The sequence below is a fragment of the Colias philodice genome, chromosome 14 (assembly GCF_061535455.1).
Source record: "Colias philodice isolate Cphi_HAF_F1 chromosome 14, ilColPhil1 Martin Lab GWU primary, whole genome shotgun sequence".
Taxonomy (NCBI): domain Eukaryota; kingdom Metazoa; phylum Arthropoda; class Insecta; order Lepidoptera; family Pieridae; genus Colias; species Colias philodice.
In genome coordinates this window covers 11,766,055-11,788,514 of record NC_143099.1, presented here as the reverse complement: position 1 = coordinate 11,788,514, position 22,460 = coordinate 11,766,055, and the positions used below count along the sequence as shown (strand labels likewise).

General features: G+C 37.1%; 1 protein-coding gene across 1 annotated transcript in view; it reads right to left on the bottom strand.

The window, feature by feature from the left end:
• Positions 1-4,051: 4,051 nt before the first annotated feature.
• The window catches only part of Ttc7 (tetratricopeptide repeat domain 7), a 101,864-nt gene continuing 83,455 nt past the window's right edge, over positions 4,052-22,460 (bottom strand). The window contains exon 18 of the mRNA XM_089703150.1: positions 4,052-5,981. The gene's annotated coding sequence lies outside the window, so the exon portion shown is untranslated. The remainder of the gene's footprint in view (positions 5,982-22,460) is intronic.

Sequence of the window (22,460 nt, the reverse complement as noted above, 5' to 3'; positions counted from 1 at the left end):
GTGAGGTCTCACGCGGCAAGTCACTCTTCATCTACTTGTAGAAGAAAACGTGATTTAATAGAAATGCAATTAAAAATGTCACATTGAATATAGGTAATTATTACAATTTAATTGAGACTCTATTTATATCATACAGCTGTTGTGCTACAGTTTAGCTAAATGTACGTTTTTTTCTTGTACTGTAAGTATAATTAAATGATATGAAAAGTGACCTTTTTTTAAGTCAAGAATCGATTTTTATGAAATTTGATTATAAAAAAAATATTACGATGTAACTAAATTATGTAAAAAAAAAAAAATTATCAGGGACGTAAGGAGGGTTTCCTGTGTCCTCTTAATATTAAAATAAATGACTCTTTTACTGGTTCGATTCATAAACAACAGTTTTTGAAGTGAAACTTCTTTAGGCGCGTTGTGATTATATTGCAAGGTCGCGTCATGGCAATACGGTAACGTCACGGAGTATGACGAAGATTTTGCCCTTTGAATCTTGCCAAAGAAGTTTCACTTCTGACACGTGTGCTCGGCACACACACTCTTCTTTTTTGACTTGGGTACAAAATAAAACAATACATTATGTAACATAATAATTACTCTTTATTTCCAAACTTTATATACATCAACACCGAATGCGAACATCTACAATATAGTGTAAGAACAACAATTTATAAACATATTTATATATCATATATATTTACAAGATACAGGTATATGCATGGACGTATAAAAAAAGACGGACGCCGTATTACGAACAAACAACGTGAAGCCACCATAGTAAGCTAGCGATCGTGTAAAGACAATAAACACGCACACACTCTCACAATAGTAAGCTAGTCGGCCGCCATTACGTCGTGAACTACCGACTGATTAACTGCGTCACTGTTTCACAAAAAATATTTAAAATGCCGTCTTGCGTGGTTAAATGGTGTCGCAACAGTACAATTTTAAATAACAAAACACGAGGGATTACATTCCACAGGGAAGCAAGTTATTTCTTTTATGTTTTAATGCCAAAATTATTACGGCAAAATTTATAGAAAAAAATACAGCCGCCATTATCAACAGGACAGCTGTTGCCATGGCAACATGGCACACACACATGGATGTTTCGCCGCCATTACTAGGCTTCACTCAATGTTTAGGCGATATACCGTCCGTCTTTTTTTATACGTCCATGGGTATATGTATATGTATATGTATAATTAGTGTAGTATACAATAGAGATAAGATACACGTTCTATCTCTTTCTAATATTAGTAATTTTGAAATTGTGTTCAAGAGTTTTGATTTTAGTTGACATATAAGCACAGATGAAAAAATAATTATATTAATTGGCTTCTTCGTTTGTTAATAATTGTTAAGTACAAACAAATTATGAGGAAACTATGACTCATTAATAATTCATAAAATCATAATTCAATCAATGATCAATCACAATAGTGTTTGACAAAACAATACATTGTTAATTGTAATAGTTTTTGGAACGAAGTTCCTTATCGCGCGTTGTGAAAGGGGGCTAGGCGCAAAAATTCTTACGAAAAGTTGTCACGACACTTTTTGCTAGTGTTGTAATGGCGTGCGGCGTGCGCGTGGTTCTCTGTCTGTCTCTCTCTAACTTAACACTTCGTTCCATCCGGATGTACCTTGACATCGCTCAAGTTTTTTTTTTCAATTTATTTCGTCTGAATTGATAGGACCAAATTTTAAAATAATCAAAATACTGATGAATAAATTCAAAGCTCTTGAACATAATATTACGTATATTGACGACAGATTCTCAAAAAAGGCAAAGCATACAAATTTACAACTTATTCACTTGAATTAAGGTTTAGTTTACAAAGATGCCTGTATTGCTATCTTGCTCTGGCTAATACGATAGATTGTGTTAGAGCGAGACAGCATATTGTAGGGAGACGAACACAAGAATTAAAACAATTAAAAAATACAAGCATGATATAGATAAACAAGTAATTTTTTTTTCATTGTTACATCAAAAAAATATACATGAAATACAGTGAGTTTCATTTATATAGTAACAGGAATGTATGTGTAGTTATTGTAAAAGGAATTTATTGTAGTCTATTAATAAAATATAAAGAATTGAAATTTTTTGACATGTTTTTGCAATGTTTTAATAAATAAGGGGCACATGAAATTAATACTTAGACATTTTTTGGTGATTAATTACCTAATTAATTAGTCATACATTTTCAAATATTATAAGCAAATACAAAACCATATTAGCTTAAACTAATAAAGATTAAAAACTGTTTAAGTATTGCCAAGAAGTATACTATAAAATCTATTGTCTGACCTAGAAATCTGTAAACGTGTACTAAAAACTATATTTGGTTCTTTGTGAATGCAGTTACTTTGAATAATAAAGCTAAGTTACATCATTATTTTTTAATTAAGTAGCAAATTTACAAATAGAAGACAACTATAATCTCAGACAAGAAAAGTAAAAAAACAGTTTTTCAAAATTTTAATACTGTTGAAAATGAAAATAAATGAAGATCTTGCTCTAAAGCGGTGAAGATACTATTACCACTATTAACTATACCCGAAATTTTGTGGGTCATTTGTAACAGGATGGCGGTTCTACAGGGGTCTTAGTACGCAATGACAAAAAGAAAAATGATGGTCAGAACGCTGATACCGGATACCTTAAGATACTATAATATAAAATATTACCGTATCTTAAGATAAAATATTATAGTATCTTCACCGTGTGTGACGCGCTTAATGCTTTCTAAACATTATGACCATTCGGTTTTTCCGAGGACGCCAATTCAATAAGACAGATATTAAACACCTATGCATGGTATTTTCACAACATATTAGGTATTTTTTTAAAGCCAAGAAGAATCAAAACTGAATTGAAAATAAACTGATTATTCCATGAATTTAATAAAATAGGTCTGAGATTATAGCCATTGAAAGGAAACCACGAGCTCAACTACGTGATGCTACACAATTTCTATAAAACTATAAGTATATTTGCAAAATATACAATGAATGGACGGGATGCAATGCTTTCTCTTTATTTTATGATAATGATGTTCAGTTCTCATCAAAATAAGTTATGTCTGTCCTTGTCTTTTGCGTTTAAAATTATATTTGCGTCTCGACTTGTAACCAACATCAGAGCGGTCGAATTGTTTGATGAAAACTGTGCATCAGTTTGTTGTGAAGTGAGCTGATTTACAAAAGATAATTGTTGACGTTTTGAATATATTTTTTAAATAATGCATAAAAATAAAGAATCTATATTTCTTATGAGATGAATTAAAATGTTATAATAAGCGATGTTTTAACTTTTAATTGCTACTATTTTTTTCTGTATATATCGATTTTGAGGTTAGTTTAAATAATTATTTATTTACGTTGAATAAGTTCTTGGCGAAAAATATATTTTTTATCTGTTTTCATATTTTATTCAGTTTTAATTTTTTGTTATTGATTATTTATAGATTTGACTGACGAACACAGTTAATACACTAATTATTCCATCAAAATTGCTACCATCACCATATTCTTTTGCCAAAATATCACCGATTTTCTCAAGATTAGAAGCCCTAATCCATGGACGTATAAAAAAAGACGGACGGTATATCGCCTAAACATTGAGTGAAGCCTAGTAATGGCGGCGAAACATCCATGTGTGTGTGCCATGTTGCCATGGCAACAGCTGTGTTGATGACAATGGCGGCTGTATTTTTTTCTATAAATTTTGCCGTAATAATTTTGTCATTAAAACATAAAAGGAATAACTTGCTTCCCAGTGGAATGTAATCCCTTGTGTTTTGTTATTTAAAATTGTACTGTTGCGACACCATTTACCACGCAAGACGGCATTTTAAATATTTTTTGTGAAACAGTGACGCAGTTAATCAGTCGGTAGTTCACGACGTAATGGCGGCCGACTAGCTTACTATGGTGAGAGTGTGTGCGTGTTTATTGTCTTTACACGATCGCTAGCTTACTATGGTGGCTTCACGTTGTTTGTTCGTAATACGGTGTCCGTCTTTTTTTATACGTCCATGCCCTAATCACACCATGTATTTAAATCAAGTTTAATTAATAATATATTTCACCCGACCCTTTTTTATTTTGACCAGTTAAGTTCAGTATGTGTCACGGAACGAACACAAAAATACAATAAATTAATTAATTGTTACTGGGACGCTGATATACAGCAAAGTTTCGAATAAAAAAACCACCAAAAACTATAAATTACCAAAAAAATCGAGTACCAATAATTTTTTTTTTCGAAATCGGTTAAAAGATGTCAACTTTACTTTGCCAGACTTGAATTCATATAGATCTCGAAAATGTTTGTGATTATCGTAATTTATAGGTAACAGTCTAAAATCTATTCTAATGAACATCTCACTAATAATTTATTATTTTCGTACACGACACCACGCAAACGATTAAATATCATTTAAAATTCGATAAATATTTACAAAAGGTAAGACACAGGGATTATTGAATTAATTTACGAATAAATAGAAATATTATATATTAAAAAACAGCAGAGACAGCCGTTGAAATTCGCTTTGGTGTTTTAAAATTGAAGTTATATTTTTGTTCACATTTTTACTCATAGTACTTAGATACTTTAAAAAAATAATTTTTAATTTTGTTACTTTTGAGTCACGTACAAAATAATATCAAAATAACTCAACATTAATGATAAGATCATTTTCCAATTCCAATGCAATTAACTACTTATTGGATCAATATTAAAACTGAAGTAAATCTATCGAAAAAGTAAATTTAGGAATTATGACGTCATCGAAGGAGTGACGTAATAATTGAAGTTCATATTATTAAATTGTTAGACACAAAAATTTGACTCTTAATACGACGACATTAAAGTTTTATTTAGTCTTTTAGCTTCAATAGAAACGCTTTATAATTATTATTATATCGAATGACACACACAGGGAAGACTATATCGATTTTTTTATTTATTTTATAATAATATATTAAGTACAAGAACAACGAGAACGTTTTTAATGAAGTTTATATTGAATTTATTATAATAACGTAAAATAAACAACATTATTATTTATTTTTTTTTGGAATTGTGAGGGAAAATATATTTTATATGACGGTAATTATTTTGAATTTATTTAGGATCTTTCGTACTCGTTACGAATATAATACTAAATATAATATGATATATTTTTTTTTTGTTTCTTTCTTATTTCATATCACATAATATGGTGTCAAAGGTGTAAGTAACCACTAGAATGTCCCTCCAATCAAAATAAGATTAAATAATGTGGTAAGATTTTGCATAAATAAATATTCTTATTTACTACATATTTTCTTTGATCAAATCTGATTGAAAAAAAAATCTGTTATACATTAATTTGTTAATTAAAACAAATACTTGCAATTACAATAACCGATAAGTACTTATATTTTGAAATACAAAAAAAACAGCTCAATGTGCGGTTAATCAAATTAAGTCACAAATTTCAAAATATATACCAAGATGGCACTTAAACATAAAAAAAAAGTATTTTATTTATATTGCCACAACACATATTTGTTTTTTGTAAAAACGCCATCTAGTTTCATTGAAAACTGTTGTATGTCGCGTACGAAAAAAGTCAACGGAATCTTTTCTAGAATTTTTTTTTTATTCGCACATAAAAATAAACTTTTAGTCACAGAGCCATCTATCGGCTAAAATCGGTAACTGAATTTCGTTGCGTTTTTTTTTTAACAATTATATAATAGAATCGTATATAGCTGTCTAGCTCACACATACGCACTTGCTGTATTGCTATCTCTCTCCCACTCACAGCTATGTTTCTATTTCATATTACGGTTAATCGTGGCTCGTTGTGGATACAACTCGAGTTAACATGAACTTTCTCTTAACATAACCCTTATTTAATAGTTAAGTTCGTCGTCACGTGACGCTTTTGGCAGTGCACTTACCCCCCCACCCAGTTGGACTCCTGAAAGAGAGAAAAGTTGGTTAAATACAGATAAATAATTGTAAGAAAATGAAATCTGATATTTTTGGTATTATGGCATACTAGATTTCCGCCCGCGGCTTCGCCCGCGTTTGCAAAGGAAAACCCGCATAGTTCCCGTTCCCGTGGGATTTCCGGGATAAAAACTATCTTATGTGTTAATCCAAGTTACCCTCTATATGTGTGCTAAATTTCATTGTAATCGGTTCAGTAGTTTTTACGTGAAAGAGTAACAAACATCCATACATCCATACATCCTTACAAACTTTCGCCTTTATAATATATATTAGATATTAGATTAGATTAAAATATATAAATTTATAAAGAATAGAAAAAATTCGATCACGAGGCAGCCGAACCCGTTTTATGTGTCCTTTAGACACAGAAAACTGAAATAGAATAAATTCGATCGCTCTGGCGGGTCACGAGTGGCTGAGTTAGTCAAGCATCCGCCCCGGCATGGCGTGAAAGGATGCGAATTTTTCTATTCTTTATAAATTTATAAATATGAATCGTAAGTTATTACGTAACAAACTTGAATAATAAAACATCATCGGAAAATTCTTCAATAAGAATTGCTTAGCAATAGAAAACATCTATGTTTCTGTGAAACAAAAATAAAACGGATCAAACGAAATAAATCGCAAGAAAACGTATGTCCTTGACTTATATTACGATGAACTAGTCTACCAATCCAATTAATGACTGAGAGGTAAATGACTACTATGCACTACCTACTCTGCATATAACCACGTATAACTCACTTGCCTGCAGCTGTTTATAGCTTTTTTGCATATAAACACGTATAACTCACTTGCCTGCAGCTGTTTATAGTTACTCCGCATATAATCGTGTATAACTAACTTGCCTGCAGCTGTTTATAGCTTCTTCGCATATAATCGTGTATAACTCACTTGCCTGCAGCTGTTTATAGCTTCTTCGCATATAATCGTGTATAACTCACTTGCCTGCAGCTGTTAATAGCTTCTTTGCATATAAACACGTAAAACTCACTTGCCTGCAGCTGTTTATAGCTACTCTGCATATAACCACGTATAACTCACTTGCCTGCAGCTGTTTATAGCTTCTCCGCATATAAACACGTATAACTCACTTGCATGCAGCTGTTTATAGCTTCTTCGCATATAATCGTGTATAACTCACTTGCCTGCAGCTGTTTATAGCTACTCTGCATATAACCACGTATTACTCACTTGCCTGCAGCTGTTTATAGCTTCTCCGCATATAATCGTGTATAACTCACTTGCCTGCAGCTGTTTATAGCTTCTCCGCATATAATCGTGTATAACTCACTTGCCTGCAGCTGTTTATAGCTTTTTTGCATATAAACACGTATAACTCACTTGCCTGCAGCTGTTTATAGCTTCTCCGCATATAAACACGTATAACTCACTTGCCTGCAGCTGTTTATAGCTTCTTCGCATATAATCGTGTATAACTCACTTGCCTGCAGCTGTTTATAGCTACTCCGCATATAATCGTGTATAACTCACTTGCCTGCAGCTGTTTATAGCTACTCTGCATATAACCACGTATAACTCACTTGCCTACAGCTGTTTATAGCTTTTTTGCATATAAACACGTATAACTCACTTGCCTGCAGCTGTTTATAGTTACTCCGCATATAATCGTGTATAACTAACTTGCCTGCAGCTGTTTATAGCTTCTTCGCATATAATCGTGTATAACTCACTTGCCTGCAGCTGTTTATAGCTTCTTCGCATATAATCGTGTATAACTCACTTGCCTGCAGCTGTTAATAGCTTCTTTGCATATAAACACGTAAAACTCACTTGCCTGCAGCTGTTTATAGCTACTCTGCATATAACCACGTATAACTCACTTGCCTGCAGCTGTTTATAGCTTCTCCGCATATAAACACGTATAACTCACTTGCATGCAGCTGTTTATAGCTTTTTTGCATATAAACACGTATAACTCACTTGCCTGCAGCTGTTTATAGTTACTCCGCATATAATCGTGTATAACTAACTTGCCTGCAGCTGTTTATAGCTTCTTCGCATATAATCGTGTATAACTCACTTGCCTGCAGCTGTTTATAGCTTCTTCGCATATAATCGTGTATAACTCACTTGCCTGCAGCTGTTAATAGCTTCTTTGCATATATACACGTAAAACTCACTTGCCTGCAGCTGTTTATAGCTACTCTGCATATAACCACGTATAACTCACTTGCCTGCAGCTGTTTATAGCTTCTCCGCATATAAACACGTATAACTCACTTGCATGCAGCTGTTTATAGCTTCTTCGCATATAATCGTGTATAACTCACTTGCCTGCAGCTGTTTATAGCTACTCTGCATATAACCACGTATACCTCAATTGCCTGCAGCTGTTTATAGCTTTTTTGCATATAAACACGTATAACTCACTTACCTGCAGCTGTTTATAGCTTCTCCGCATATAAACACGTATAACTCACTTGCATGCAGCTGTTTATAGCTTCTTTGCATATAATCGTGTATAACTCACTTGCGTGCAGCTATTTATAGCTTCTTTGCATATAATCGTGTATAACTCACTTGCGTGCAGCTGTTTATAGCTTCTCCGCATATAATCGTGTATAACTCACTTGCCTGCAGCTGTTTATAGCTTCTTCGCATATAATCGTGTATAACTCACTTGCCTGCAGCTGTTTATAGCTACTCCGCATATAATCGTGTATAACTCACTTGCCTGCAGCTGTTTATAGCTACTCTGCATATAACCACGTATAACTCACTTGCCTACAGCTGTTTATAGCTTTTTTGCATATAAACACGTATAACTCACTTGCCTGCAGCTGTTTATAGTTACTCCGCATATAATCGTGTATAACTAACTTGCCTGCAGCTGTTTATAGCTTCTTCGCATATAATCGTGTATAACTCACTTGCCTGCAGCTGTTTATAGCTTCTTCGCATATAATCGTGTATAACTCACTTGCCTGCAGCTGTTAATAGCTTCTTTGCATATAAACACGTAAAACTCACTTGCCTGCAGCTGTTTATAGCTACTCTGCATATAACCACGTATAACTCACTTGCCTGCAGCTGTTTATAGCTTCTCCGCATATAAACACGTATAACTCACTTGCATGCAGCTGTTTATAGCTTCTTCGCATATAATCGTGTATAACTCACTTGCCTGCAGCTGTTTATAGCTACTCTGCATATAACCACGTATAACTCACTTGCCTGCAACTGTTTATAGCTTCTTTGCATATAACCACGTATAACTCACTTGCCTACAGCTGTTTATAGCTTCTCCGCATATAATCGTGTATAACTCACTTGCCTGCAGCTGTTTATAGCTACTCTGCATATAACCACGTATTACTCACTTGCCTGCAGCTGTTTATAGCTTCTCCGCATATAATCGTGTATAACTCACTTGCCTGCAGCTGTTTATAGCTTCTCCGCATATAATCGTGTATAACTCACTTGCCTGCAGCTGTTTAGAGCTTTTTTTGCATATAAACACGTATAACTCACTTGCCTGCAGCTGTTTATAGCTTCTCCGCATATAAACACGTATAACTCACTTGCCTGCAGCTGTTTATAGCTTCTCCACATATAAACACGTATAACTCACTTGCCTGCAGCTGTTTATAGCTTCTCCGCATATAAACACGTATAACTCACTTGCATGCAGCTGTTTATAGCTTCTTTGCATATAATCGAGTATAACTCACTTGCGTGCAGCTGTTTATAGCTTCTTTGCATATAATCGTGTATTACTCACTTGCGTGCAGCTGTTTATAGCTTCTTTGCATATAATCGTGTATAACTCACTTGCGTGCAGCTGTTTATAGCTACTCTGCATATAACCACGTATTACTCACTTGCCTGCAGCTGTTTATAGCTTCTTCGCATATAATAGTGTATGACTCACTTGCGTGCAGCTGTTTATAGCTTTTTTGCATATAAACACGTAAACCTCACTTGCCTGCAGCTGTTTATAGCTACTCTGCATATAATCGTGTATAACTAACTTGCCTGCAGCTGTTTATAGCTTCTTCGCATATAATCGTGTATAACTCACTTGCGTGCAGCTGTTTATAGCTTCTCCGCATATAATCGTGTATAACTCACTTGCGTGCAGCTGTTTATAGCTTTTTTGCATATAAACACGTATAGCTCACTTGCCTGCAGCTGTTTATAGCTATTTGCATATAAACACGTATAACTCACTTGCCTGCAGCTGTTTATAGCTTCTCCGCATATAAACACGTATAACTCACTTGCATGCAGCTGTTTATAGCTTCTTTGCATATAATCGTGTATAACTCACTTGCGTGCAGCTATTTATAGCTTCTTTGCATATAATCGTGTATAACTCACTTGCGTGCAGCTGTTTATAGCTTCTCCGCATATAATCGTGTATAACTCACTTGCGTGCAGCTGTTTATAGTTACTCCGCATATAATCGTGTATAACTAACTTGCCTGCAGCTGTTTATAGCTTCTTCGCATATAATCGTGTATAACTCACTTGCCTGCAGCTGTTAATAGCTTCTTTGCATATAAACACGTAAAATACACTTGCCTGCAGCTGTTTATAGCTACTCTGCATATAACCACGTATAACTCACTTGCCTGCAGCTGTTTATAGCTTCTCCGCATATAATCGTGTATAACTCACTTGCCTGCAGCTGTTAATAGCTTCTTTGCATATAACCACGTAAAACTCACTTGCCTGCAGCTGTTTATAGCTACTCTGCATATAACCACGTATATCTCACTTGCCTGCAGCTGTTTATAGCTTCTCCGCATATAAACACGTATAACTCACTTGCCTGCAGCTGTTTATAGCTTCTTCGCATATAATCGTGTATAACTCACTTGCCTGCAGCTGTTTATAGCTACGATGCATATAACCACGTATAACTCACTTGCCTGCAGCTGTTTATAGCTTCTTTGCATATAACCACGTATAACTCACTTGCCTACAGCTGTTTATAGCTTCTCCGCATATAATCGTGTATAACTCACTTGCCTGCAGCTGTTTATAGCTACTCTGCATATAACCACGTATTACTCACTTGCCTGCAGCTGTTTATAGCTTCTCCGCATATAATCGTGTATAACTCACTTGCCTGCAGCTGTTTATAGCTTCTCCGCATATAATCGTGTATAACTCACTTGCCTGCAGCTGTTTATAGCTTTTTTGCATATAAACACGTATAACTCACTTGCCTGCAGCTGTTTATAGCTTCTCCGCATATAAACACGTAAAACTCACTTGCCTGCAGCTGTTAATAGCTTCTTTGCATATAAACACGTAAAACTCACTTGCCTGCAGCTGTTTATAGCTTCTCCGCATATAATCGTGTATAACTCACTTGCCTGCAGCTGTTTATAGCTTCTTCGCATAAAATAGTGTATGACTCACTTGCGTGCAGCTGTTTATAGCTTTTTTGCATATAAACACGTATAACTCACTTGCCTGCAGCTGTTTAAAGCTTCTCTGCATATAAACACGTAAAACTCACTTGCCTGCAGCTGTTTATAGCTTCTCCGCATATAATCGTGTATAACTCACTTGCCTGCAGCTGTTTATAGCTACTCTGCATATAACCACGTATAACTCACTTGCTTACAGCTGTTTATAGCTTCTCCGCATATGATCGTGTATAACTCACTTGCCTACAGCTGTTTATAGCTACTCTGCATATAATCGTGTATAACTAACTTGCCTGCAGCTGTTTATAGCTTCTTCGCATATAATCGTGTATAACTCACTTGCCTGCAGCTGTTTATAGCTACTCCGCATATAATCGTGTATAACTCACTTGCCTGCAGCTGTTTATAGCTACTCTGCATATAACCACGTATAACTCACTTGCCTACAGCTGTTTATAGCTTTTTTGCATATAAACACGTATAACTCACTTGCCTGCAGCTGTTTATAGTTACTCCGCATATAATCGTGTATAACTAACTTGCCTGCAGCTGTTTATAGCTTCTTCGCATATAATCGTGTATAACTCACTTGCCTGCAGCTGTTTATAGCTTCTTCGCATATAATCGTGTATAACTCACTTGCCTGCAGCTGTTAATAGCTTCTTTGCATATAAACACGTAAAACTCACTTGCCTGCAGCTGTTTATAGCTACTCTGCATATAACCACGTATAACTCACTTGCCTGCAGCTGTTTATAGCTTCTCCGCATATAAACACGTATAACTCACTTGCATGCAGCTGTTTATAGCTTCTTCACATATAATCGTGTATAACTCACTTGCCTGCAGCTGTTTATAGCTACTCTGCATATAACCACGTATAACTCACTTGCCTGCAACTGTTTATAGCTTCTTTGCATATAACCACGTATAACTCACTTGCCTACAGCTGTTTATAGCTTCTCCGCATATAATCGTGTATAACTCACTTGCCTGCAGCTGTTTATAGCTACTCTGCATATAACCACGTATTACTCACTTGCCTGCAGCTGTTTATAGCTTCTCCGCATATAATCGTGTATAACTCACTTGCCTGCAGCTGTTTATAGCTTCTCCGCATATAATCGTGTATAACTCACTTGCCTGCAGCTGTTTATAGCTTTTTTGCATATAAACACGTATAACTCACTTGCCTGCAGCGGTTTATAGCTTCTCCGCATATAAACACGTATAACTCACTTGCCTGCAGCTGTTTATAGCTTCTCCACATATAAACACGTATAACTCACTTGCCTGCAGCTGTTTATAGCTTCTCCGCATATAAACACGTATAACTCACTTGCATGCAGCTGTTTATAGCTTCTTTGCATATAATCGAGTATAACTCACTTGCGTGCAGCTGTTTATAGCTTCTTTGCATATAATCGTGTATTACTCACTTGCGTGCAGCTGTTTATAGCTTCTTTGCATATAATCGTGTATAACTCACTTGCGTGCAGCTGTTTATAGCTACTCTGCATATAACCACGTATTACTCACTTGCCTGCAGCTGTTTATAGCTTCTTCGCATATAATAGTGTATGACTCACTTGCGTGCAGCTGTTTATAGCTTTTTTGCATATAAACACGTAAACCTCACTTGCCTGCAGCTGTTTATAGCTACTCTGCATATAATCGTGTATAACTAACTTGCCTGCAGCTGTTTATAGCTTCTTCGCATATAATCGTGTACAACTCACTTGCGTGCAGCTGTTTATAGCTTCTCCGCATATAATCGTGTATAACTCACTTGCGTGCAGCTGTTTATAGCTTTTTTGCATATAAACACGTATAGCTCACTTGCCTGCAGCTGTTTATAGCTATTTGCATATAAACACGTATAACTCACTTGCCTGCAGCTGTTTATAGCTTCTCCGCATATAAACACGTATAACTCACTTGCATGCAGCTGTTTATAGCTTCTTTGCATATAATCGTGTATAACTCACTTGCGTGCAGCTATTTATAGCTTCTTTGCATATAATCGTGTATAACTCACTTGCGTGCAGCTGTTTATAGCTTCTCCGCATATAATCGTGTATAACTCACTTGCGTGCAGCTGTTTATAGCTTTTTTGCATATAAACACGTATAACTCACTTGCCTGCAGCTGTTTATAGCTATTTGCATATAAACACGTATAACTCACTTGCCTGCAGCTGTTTATAGCTTCTCCGCATATAAACACGTATAAGTCACTTGCCTGCAGCTGTTTATAGTTACTCCGCATATAATCGTGTATAACTAACTTGCCTGCAGCTGTTTATAGCTTCTTCGCATATAATCGTGTATAACTCACTTGCCTGCAGCTGTTAATAGCTTCTTTGCATATAAACACGTAAAACTCACTTGCCTGCAGCTGTTTATAGCTACTCTGCATATAACCACGTATAACTCACTTGCCTGCAGCTGTTTATAGCTTCTCCGCATATAATCGTGTATAACTCACTTGCCTGCAGCTGTTAATAGCTTCTTTGCATATAACCACGTAAAACTCACTTGCCTGCAGCTGTTTATAGCTACTCTGCATATAACCACGTATAACTCACTTGCCTGCAGCTGTTTATAGCTTCTCCGCATATAAACACGTATAACTCACTTGCCTGCAGCTGTTTATAGCTTCTTCGCATATAATCGTGTATAACTCACTTGCCTGCAGCTGTTTATAGCTACGATGCATATAACCACGTATAACTCACTTGCCTGCAGCTGTTTATAGCTTCTTTGCATATAACCACGTATAACTCACTTGCCTTCAGCTGTTTATAGCTTCTCCGCATATAATCGTGTATAACTCACTTGCCTGCAGCTGTTTATAGCTACTCTGCATATAACCACGTATTACTCACTTGCCTGCAGCTGTTTATAGCTTCTCCGCATATAATCGTGTATAACTCACTTGCCTGCAGCTGTTTATAGCTTCTCCGCATATAATCGTGTATAACTCACTTGCCTGCAGCTGTTTATAGCTTTTTTGCATATAAACACGTATAACTCACTTGCCTGCAGCTGTTTATAGCTTCTCCGCATATAAACACGTAAAACTCACTTGCCTGCAGCTGTTAATAGCTTCTTTGCATATAAACACGTAAAACTCACTTGCCTGCAGCTGTTTATAGCTTCTCCGCATATAATCGTGTATAACTCACTTGCCTGCAGCTGTTTATAGCTTCTTCGCATAAAATAGTGTATGACTCACTTGCGTGCAGCTGTTTATAGCTTTTTTGCATATAAACACGTATAACTCACTTGCCTGCAGCTGTTTAAAGCTTCTTTGCATATAAACACGTAAAACTCACTTGCCTGCAGCTGTTTATAGCTTCTCCGCATATAATCGTGTATAACTCACTTGCCTGCAGCTGTTTATAGCTACTCTGCATATAACCACGTATAACTCACTTGCTTACAGCTGTTTATAGCTTCTCCGCATATGATCGTGTATAACTCACTTGCCTACAGCTGTTTATAGCTACTCTGCATATAATCGTGTATAACTAACTTGCCTGCAGCTGTTTATAGCTTCTTCGCATATAATCGTGTATAACTCACTTGCCTGCGACTGTTTATAGCTTCTTCGCATATAATCGTGTATAACTCACTTGCCTGCAGCTGTTAATAGCTTCTTTGCATATAAACACGTAAAACTCACTTGCCTGCAGCTGTTTATAGCTACTCTGCATATAACCACGTATAACTCACTTGCCTGCAGCTGTTTATAGCTTCTCCGCATATAAACACGTATAACTCACTTGCCTGCAGCTGTTTATAGCTTCTCCGCATATAATCGTGTATAACTCACTTGCCTGCAGCTGTTTAGAGCTTCTACGCATATAATCGTGTATAACTCACTTGCCTGCAGCTGTTTATAGCTTCTTCGCATATAATCGTGTATAACTCACTTGCCTGCAGCTGTTTATAGCTTCTTCGCATATAATCGTGTATAACTCACTTGCCTGCAGCTGTTAATAGCTTCTTTGCATATAAACACGTAAAACTCACTTGCCTGCAGCTGTTTATAGCTACTCTGCATATAACCACGTATAACTCACTTGCCTGCAGCTGTTTATAGCTTCTCCGCATATAAACACGTATAACTCACTTGCCTGCAGCTGTTTATAGCTTCTTCGCATATAATCGTGTATAACTCACTCGCCTACAGCTGTTTATAGCTACTCTGCATATAATCGTGTATAACTAACTTGCCTGCAGCTGTTTATAGCTTCTTCGCATATAATCGTGTATAACTCACTTGCCTGCAGCTGTTTATAGCTTCTTCGCATATAATCGTGTATAACTCACTTGCCTGCAGCTGTTAATAGCTTCTTTGCATATAAACACGTAAAACTCACTTGCCTGCAGCTGTTTATAGCTACTCTGCATATAACCACGTATAACTCACTTGCCTGCAGCTGTTTATAGCTTCTCCGCATATAATCGTGTATAACTCACTTGCCTACAGCTGTTTATAGCTACTCTGCATATAATCGTGTATAACTAACTTGCCTGCAGCTGTTTATAGCTTCTTTGCATATAATCGTGTATAACTCACTTGCCTGCAGCTGTTTATAGCTTCTTCGCATATAATCGTGTATAACTCACTTGCCTGCAGCTGTTTATAGCTACTATGCATATAACCACGTATAACTCACTTGCCTGCAGCTGTTTATAGCTTCTTTGCATATAACCACGTATAACTCACTTGCCTACAGCTGTTTATAGCTTCTCCGCATATAATCGTGTATAACTCACTTGCCTGCAGCTGTTTATAGCTACTCTGCATATAACCACGTATTACTCACTTGCCTGCAGCTGTTTATAGCTTCTCCGCATATAATCGTGTATAACTCACTTGCCTGCAGCTGTCTATAGCTTCTCCGCATATAATCGTGTATAACTCACTTGCCTGCAGCTGTTTATAGCTTTTTTGCATATAAACACGTATAACTCACTTGCCTGCAGCTGTTTATATCTTCTCCGCATATAAACACGTAAAACTCACTTGCCTGCAGCTGTTAATAGCTTCTTTGCATATAAACACGTAAAACTCCCTTGCCTGCAGCTGTTTATAGCTTCTCCGCATATAATCGTGTATAACTCACTTGCCTGCAGCTGTTTATAGCTACTCTGCATATAACCACGTATAACTCACTTGCCTACAGCTGTTTATAGCTTCTTCGCATATAATCGTGTATAACTCACTTGCCTGCAGCTGTTAATAGCTTCTTTGCATATAAACACGTAAAACTCACTTGCCTGCAGCTGTTTAAAGCTTCTTTGCATATAAACACGTAAAACTCACTTGCCTGCAGCTGTTTATAGCTTCTCCGCATATAATCGTGTATAACTCACTTGCCTGCAGCTGTTTATAGCTACTCTGCATATAACCACGTATAACTCACTTGCCTGCAGCTGTTTATAGCTTCTCCGCATATAATCGTGTATAACTCACTTGCCTGCAGCTGTTTATAGCTACTCTGCATATAACCACGTATTACTCACTTGCCTGCAGCTGTTTATAGCTTCTCCGCATATAATCGTGTATAACTCACTTGCCTGCAGCTGTTTATAGCTACTCTGCATATAACCACGTATAACTCACTTGCCTGCAGCTGTTAATAGCTTCTTTGCATATAAACACGTAAAACTCACTTGCCTGCAGCTGTTTATAGCGACTCTGCATATAACCACGTATAACTCACTTGCCTGCAGCTGTTTATAGCTTCTCCGCATATAAACACGTATAACTCACTTGCCTGCAGCTGTTTATAGCTTCTTCGCATATAATCGTGTATAACTCACTTGCCTGCAGCTGTTTATAGCTACTCTGCATATAACCACGTATAACTCACTTGCCTGCAACTGTTTATAGCTTCTTTGCATATAACCACGTATAACTCACTTGCCTGCAGCTGTTTATAGCTACTCTGCATATAACCACGTATAACTCACTTGCCTGCAGCTGTTTATAGCTTCTCCGCATATAAACACGTATAACTCACTTGCCTGCAGCTGTTTATAGCTTCTCCGCATATAATCGTGTATAACTCACTTGCCTGCAGCTGTTTAGAGCTTCTACGCATATAATCGTGTATAACTCACTTGCCTGCAGCTGTTTATAGCTTCTTCGCATATAATCGTGTATAACTCACTTGCCTGCAGCTGTTTATAGCTTCTTCGCATATAATCGTGTATAACTCACTTGCCTGCAGCTGTTAATAGCTTCTTTGCATATAAACACGTAAAACTCACTTGCCTGCAGCTGTTTATAGCTACTCTGCATATAACCACGTATAACTCACTTGCCTGCAGCTGTTTATAGCTTCTCCGCATATAAACACGTATAACTCACTTGCCTGCAGCTGTTTATAGCTTCTTCGCATATAATCGTGTATAACTCACTCGCCTACAGCTGTTTATAGCTACTCTGCATATAATCGTGTATAACTAACTTGCCTGCAGCTGTTTATAGCTTCTTCGCATATAATCGTGTATAACTCACTTGCCTGCAGCTGTTTATAGCTTCTTCGCATATAATCGTGTATAACTCACTTGCCTGCAGCTGTTAATAGCTTCTTTGCATATAAACACGTAAAACTCACTTGCCTGCAGCTGTTTATAGCTTCTTTGCATATAATCGTGTATAACTCACTTGCGTGCAGCTATTTATAGCTTCTTTGCATATAATCGTGTATAACTCACTTGCGTGCAGCTGTTTATAGCTTCTCCGCATATAATCGTGTATAACTCACTTGCGTGCAGCTGTTTATAGCTTTTTTGCATATAAACACGTATAACTCACTTGCCTGCAGCTGTTTATAGCTATTTGCATATAAACACGTATAACTCACTTGCCTGCAGCTGTTTATAGCTTCTCCGCATATAAACACGTATAAGTCACTTGCCTGCAGCTGTTTATAGTTACTCCGCATATAATCGTGTATAACTAACTTGCCTGCAGCTGTTTATAGCTTCTTCGCATATAATCGTGTATAACTCACTTGCCTGCAGCTGTTAATAGCTTCTTTGCATATAAACACGTAAAACTCACTTGCCTGCAGCTGTTTATAGCTACTCTGCATATAACCACGTATAACTCACTTGCCTGCAGCTGTTTATAGCTTCTCCGCATATAATCGTGTATAACTCACTTGCCTGCAGCTGTTAATAGCTTCTTTGCATATAACCACGTAAAACTCACTTGCCTGCAGCTGTTTATAGCTACTCTGCATATAACCACGTATAACTCACTTGCCTGCAGCTGTTTATAGCTTCTCCGCATATAAACACGTATAACTCACTTGCCTGCAGCTGTTTATAGCTTCTTCGCATATAATCGTGTATAACTCACTTGCCTGCAGCTGTTTATAGCTACGATGCATATAACCACGTATAACTCACTTGCCTGCAGCTGTTTATAGCTTCTTTGCATATAACCACGTATAACTCACTTGCCTTCAGCTGTTTATAGCTTCTCCGCATATAATCGTGTATAACTCACTTGCCTGCAGCTGTTTATAGCTACTCTGCATATAACCACGTATTACTCACTTGCCTGCAGCTGTTTATAGCTTCTCCGCATATAATCGTGTATAACTCACTTGCCTGCAGCTGTTTATAGCTTCTCCGCATATAATCGTGTATAACTCACTTGCCTGCAGCTGTTTATAGCTTTTTTGCATATAAACACGTATAACTCACTTGCCTGCAGCTGTTTATAGCTTCTCCGCATATAAACACGTAAAACTCACTTGCCTGCAGCTGTTAATAGCTTCTTTGCATATAAACACGTAAAACTCACTTGCCTGCAGCTGTTTATAGCTTCTCCGCATATAATCGTGTATAACTCACTTGCCTGCAGCTGTTTATAGCTTCTTCGCATAAAATAGTGTATGACTCACTTGCGTGCAGCTGTTTATAGCTTTTTTGCATATAAACACGTATAACTCACTTGCCTGCAGCTGTTTAAAGCTTCTTTGCATATAAACACGTAAAACTCACTTGCCTGCAGCTGTTTATAGCTTCTCCGCATATAATCGTGTATAACTCACTTGCCTGCAGCTGTTTATAGCTACTCTGCATATAACCACGTATAACTCACTTGCTTACAGCTGTTTATAGCTTCTCCGCATATGATCGTGTATAACTCACTTGCCTACAGCTGTTTATAGCTACTCTGCATATAATCGTGTATAACTAACTTGCCTGCAGCTGTTTATAGCTTCTTCGCATATAATCGTGTATAACTCACTTGCCTGCGACTGTTTATAGCTTCTTCGCATATAATCGTGTATAACTCACTTGCCTGCAGCTGTTAATAGCTTCTTTGCATATAAACACGTAAAACTCACTTGCCTGCAGCTGTTTATAGCTACTCTGCATATAACCACGTATAACTCACTTGCCTGCAGCTGTTTATAGCTTCTCCGCATATAAACACGTATAACTCACTTGCCTGCAGCTGTTTATAGCTTCTCCGCATATAATCGTGTATAACTCACTTGCCTGCAGCTGTTTAGAGCTTCTACGCATATAATCGTGTATAACTCACTTGCCTGCAGCTGTTTATAGCTTCTTCGCATATAATCGTGTATAACTCACTTGCCTGCAGCTGTTTATAGCTTCTTCGCATATAATCGTGTATAACTCACTTGCCTGCAGCTGTTAATAGCTTCTTTGCATATAAACACGTAAAACTCACTTGCCTGCAGCTGTTTATAGCTACTCTGCATATAACCACGTATAACTCACTTGCCTGCAGCTGTTTATAGCTTCTCCGCATATAAACACGTATAACTCACTTGCCTGCAGCTGTTTATAGCTTCTTCGCATATAATCGTGTATAACTCACTCGCCTACAGCTGTTTATAGCTACTCTGCATATAATCGTGTATAACTAACTTGCCTGCAGCTGTTTATAGCTTCTTCGCATATAATCGTGTATAACTCACTTGCCTGCAGCTGTTTATAGCTTCTTCGCATATAATCGTGTATAACTCACTTGCCTGCAGATGTTAATAGCTTCTTTGCATATAAACACGTAAAACTCACTTGCCTGCAGCTGTTTATAGCTACTCTGCATATAACCACGTATAACTCACTTGCCTGCAGCTGTTTATAGCTTCTCCGCATATAATCGTGTATAACTCACTTGCCTACAGCTGTTTTTAGCTACTCTGCATATAATCGTGTATAACTAACTTGCCTGCAGCTGTTTATAGCTTCTTTGCATATAATCGTGTATAACTCACTTGCCTGCAGCTGTTTATAGCTTCTTCGCATATAATCGTGTATAACTCACTTGCCTGCAGCTGTTAATAGCTTCTTTGCATATAAACACGTAAAACTCACTTGCCTGCAGCTGTTTATAGCTACTCTGCATATAACCACGTATAACTCACTTGCCTGCAGCTGTTTATAGCTTCTCCGCATATAAACACGTATAACTCACTTGCCTGCAGCTGTTTATAGCTTCTCCGCATATAATCGTGTATAACTCACTTGCCTGCAGCTGTTTAGAGCTTCTACGCATATAATCGTGTATAACTCACTTGCCTGCAGCTGTTTATAGCTTCTTCGGATATAATCGTGTATAACTCACTTGCCTGCAGCTGTTTATAGCTTCTTCGCATATAATCGTGTATAACTCACTTGCCTGCAGCTGTTAATAGCTTCTTTGCATATAAACACGTAAAACTCACTTGCCTGCAGCTGTTTATAGCTACTCTGCATATAACCACGTATAACTCACTTGCCTGCAGCTGTTTATAGCTACTCCGCATATAATCGTATATAACTCACTTGCCTGCAGCTGTTTATAGCTTCTTCGCATATAATCGTGTATAACTCACTTGCCTGCAGCTGTTTATAGCTTCTTCGCATATAATCGTGTATAACTCACTTGCCTGCAGCTGTTAATAGCTTCTTTGCATATAAACACGTAAAACTCACTTGCCTGCAGCTGTTTATAGCTACTCTGCATATAACCACGTATAACTCACTTGCATGCAGCTGTTTATAGCTTTTTTGCATATAAACACGTATAACTCACTTGCCTGCAGCTGTTTATAGTTACTCCGCATATAATCGTGTATAACTAACTTGCCTGCAGCTGTTTATAGCTTCTTCGCATATAATCGTGTATAACTCACTTGCCTGCAGCTGTTTATAGCTTCTTCGCATATAATCGTGTATAACTCACTTGCCTGCAGCTGTTAATAGCTTCTTTGCATATATACACGTAAAACTCACTTGCCTGCAGCTGTTTATAGCTACTCTGCATATAACCACGTATAACTCACTTGCCTGCAGCTGTTTATAGCTTCTCCGCATATAAACACGTATAACTCACTTGCATGCAGCTGTTTATAGCTTCTTCGCATATAATCGTGTATAACTCACTTGCCTGCAGCTGTTTATAGCTACTCTGCATATAACCACGTATACCTCAATTGCCTGCAGCTGTTTATAGCTTTTTTGCATATAAACACGTATAACTCACTTACCTGCAGCTGTTTATAGCTTCTCCGCATATAAACACGTATAACTCACTTGCATGCAGCTGTTTATAGCTTCTTTGCATATAATCGTGTATAACTCACTTGCGTGCAGCTATTTATAGCTTCTTTGCATATAATCGTGTATAACTCACTTGCGTGCAGCTGTTTATAGCTTCTCCGCATATAATCGTGTATAACTCACTTGCCTGCAGCTGTTTATAGCTTCTTCGCATATAATCGTGTATAACTCACTTGCCTGCAGCTGTTTATAGCTACTCCGCATATAATCGTGTATAACTCACTTGCCTGCAGCTGTTTATAGCTACTCTGCATATAACCACGTATAACTCACTTGCCTACAGCTGTTTATAGCTTTTTTGCATATAAACACGTATAACTCACTTGCCTGCAGCTGTTTATAGTTACTCCGCATATAATCGTGTATAACTAACTTGCCTGCAGCTGTTTATAGCTTCTTCGCATATAATCGTGTATAACTCAC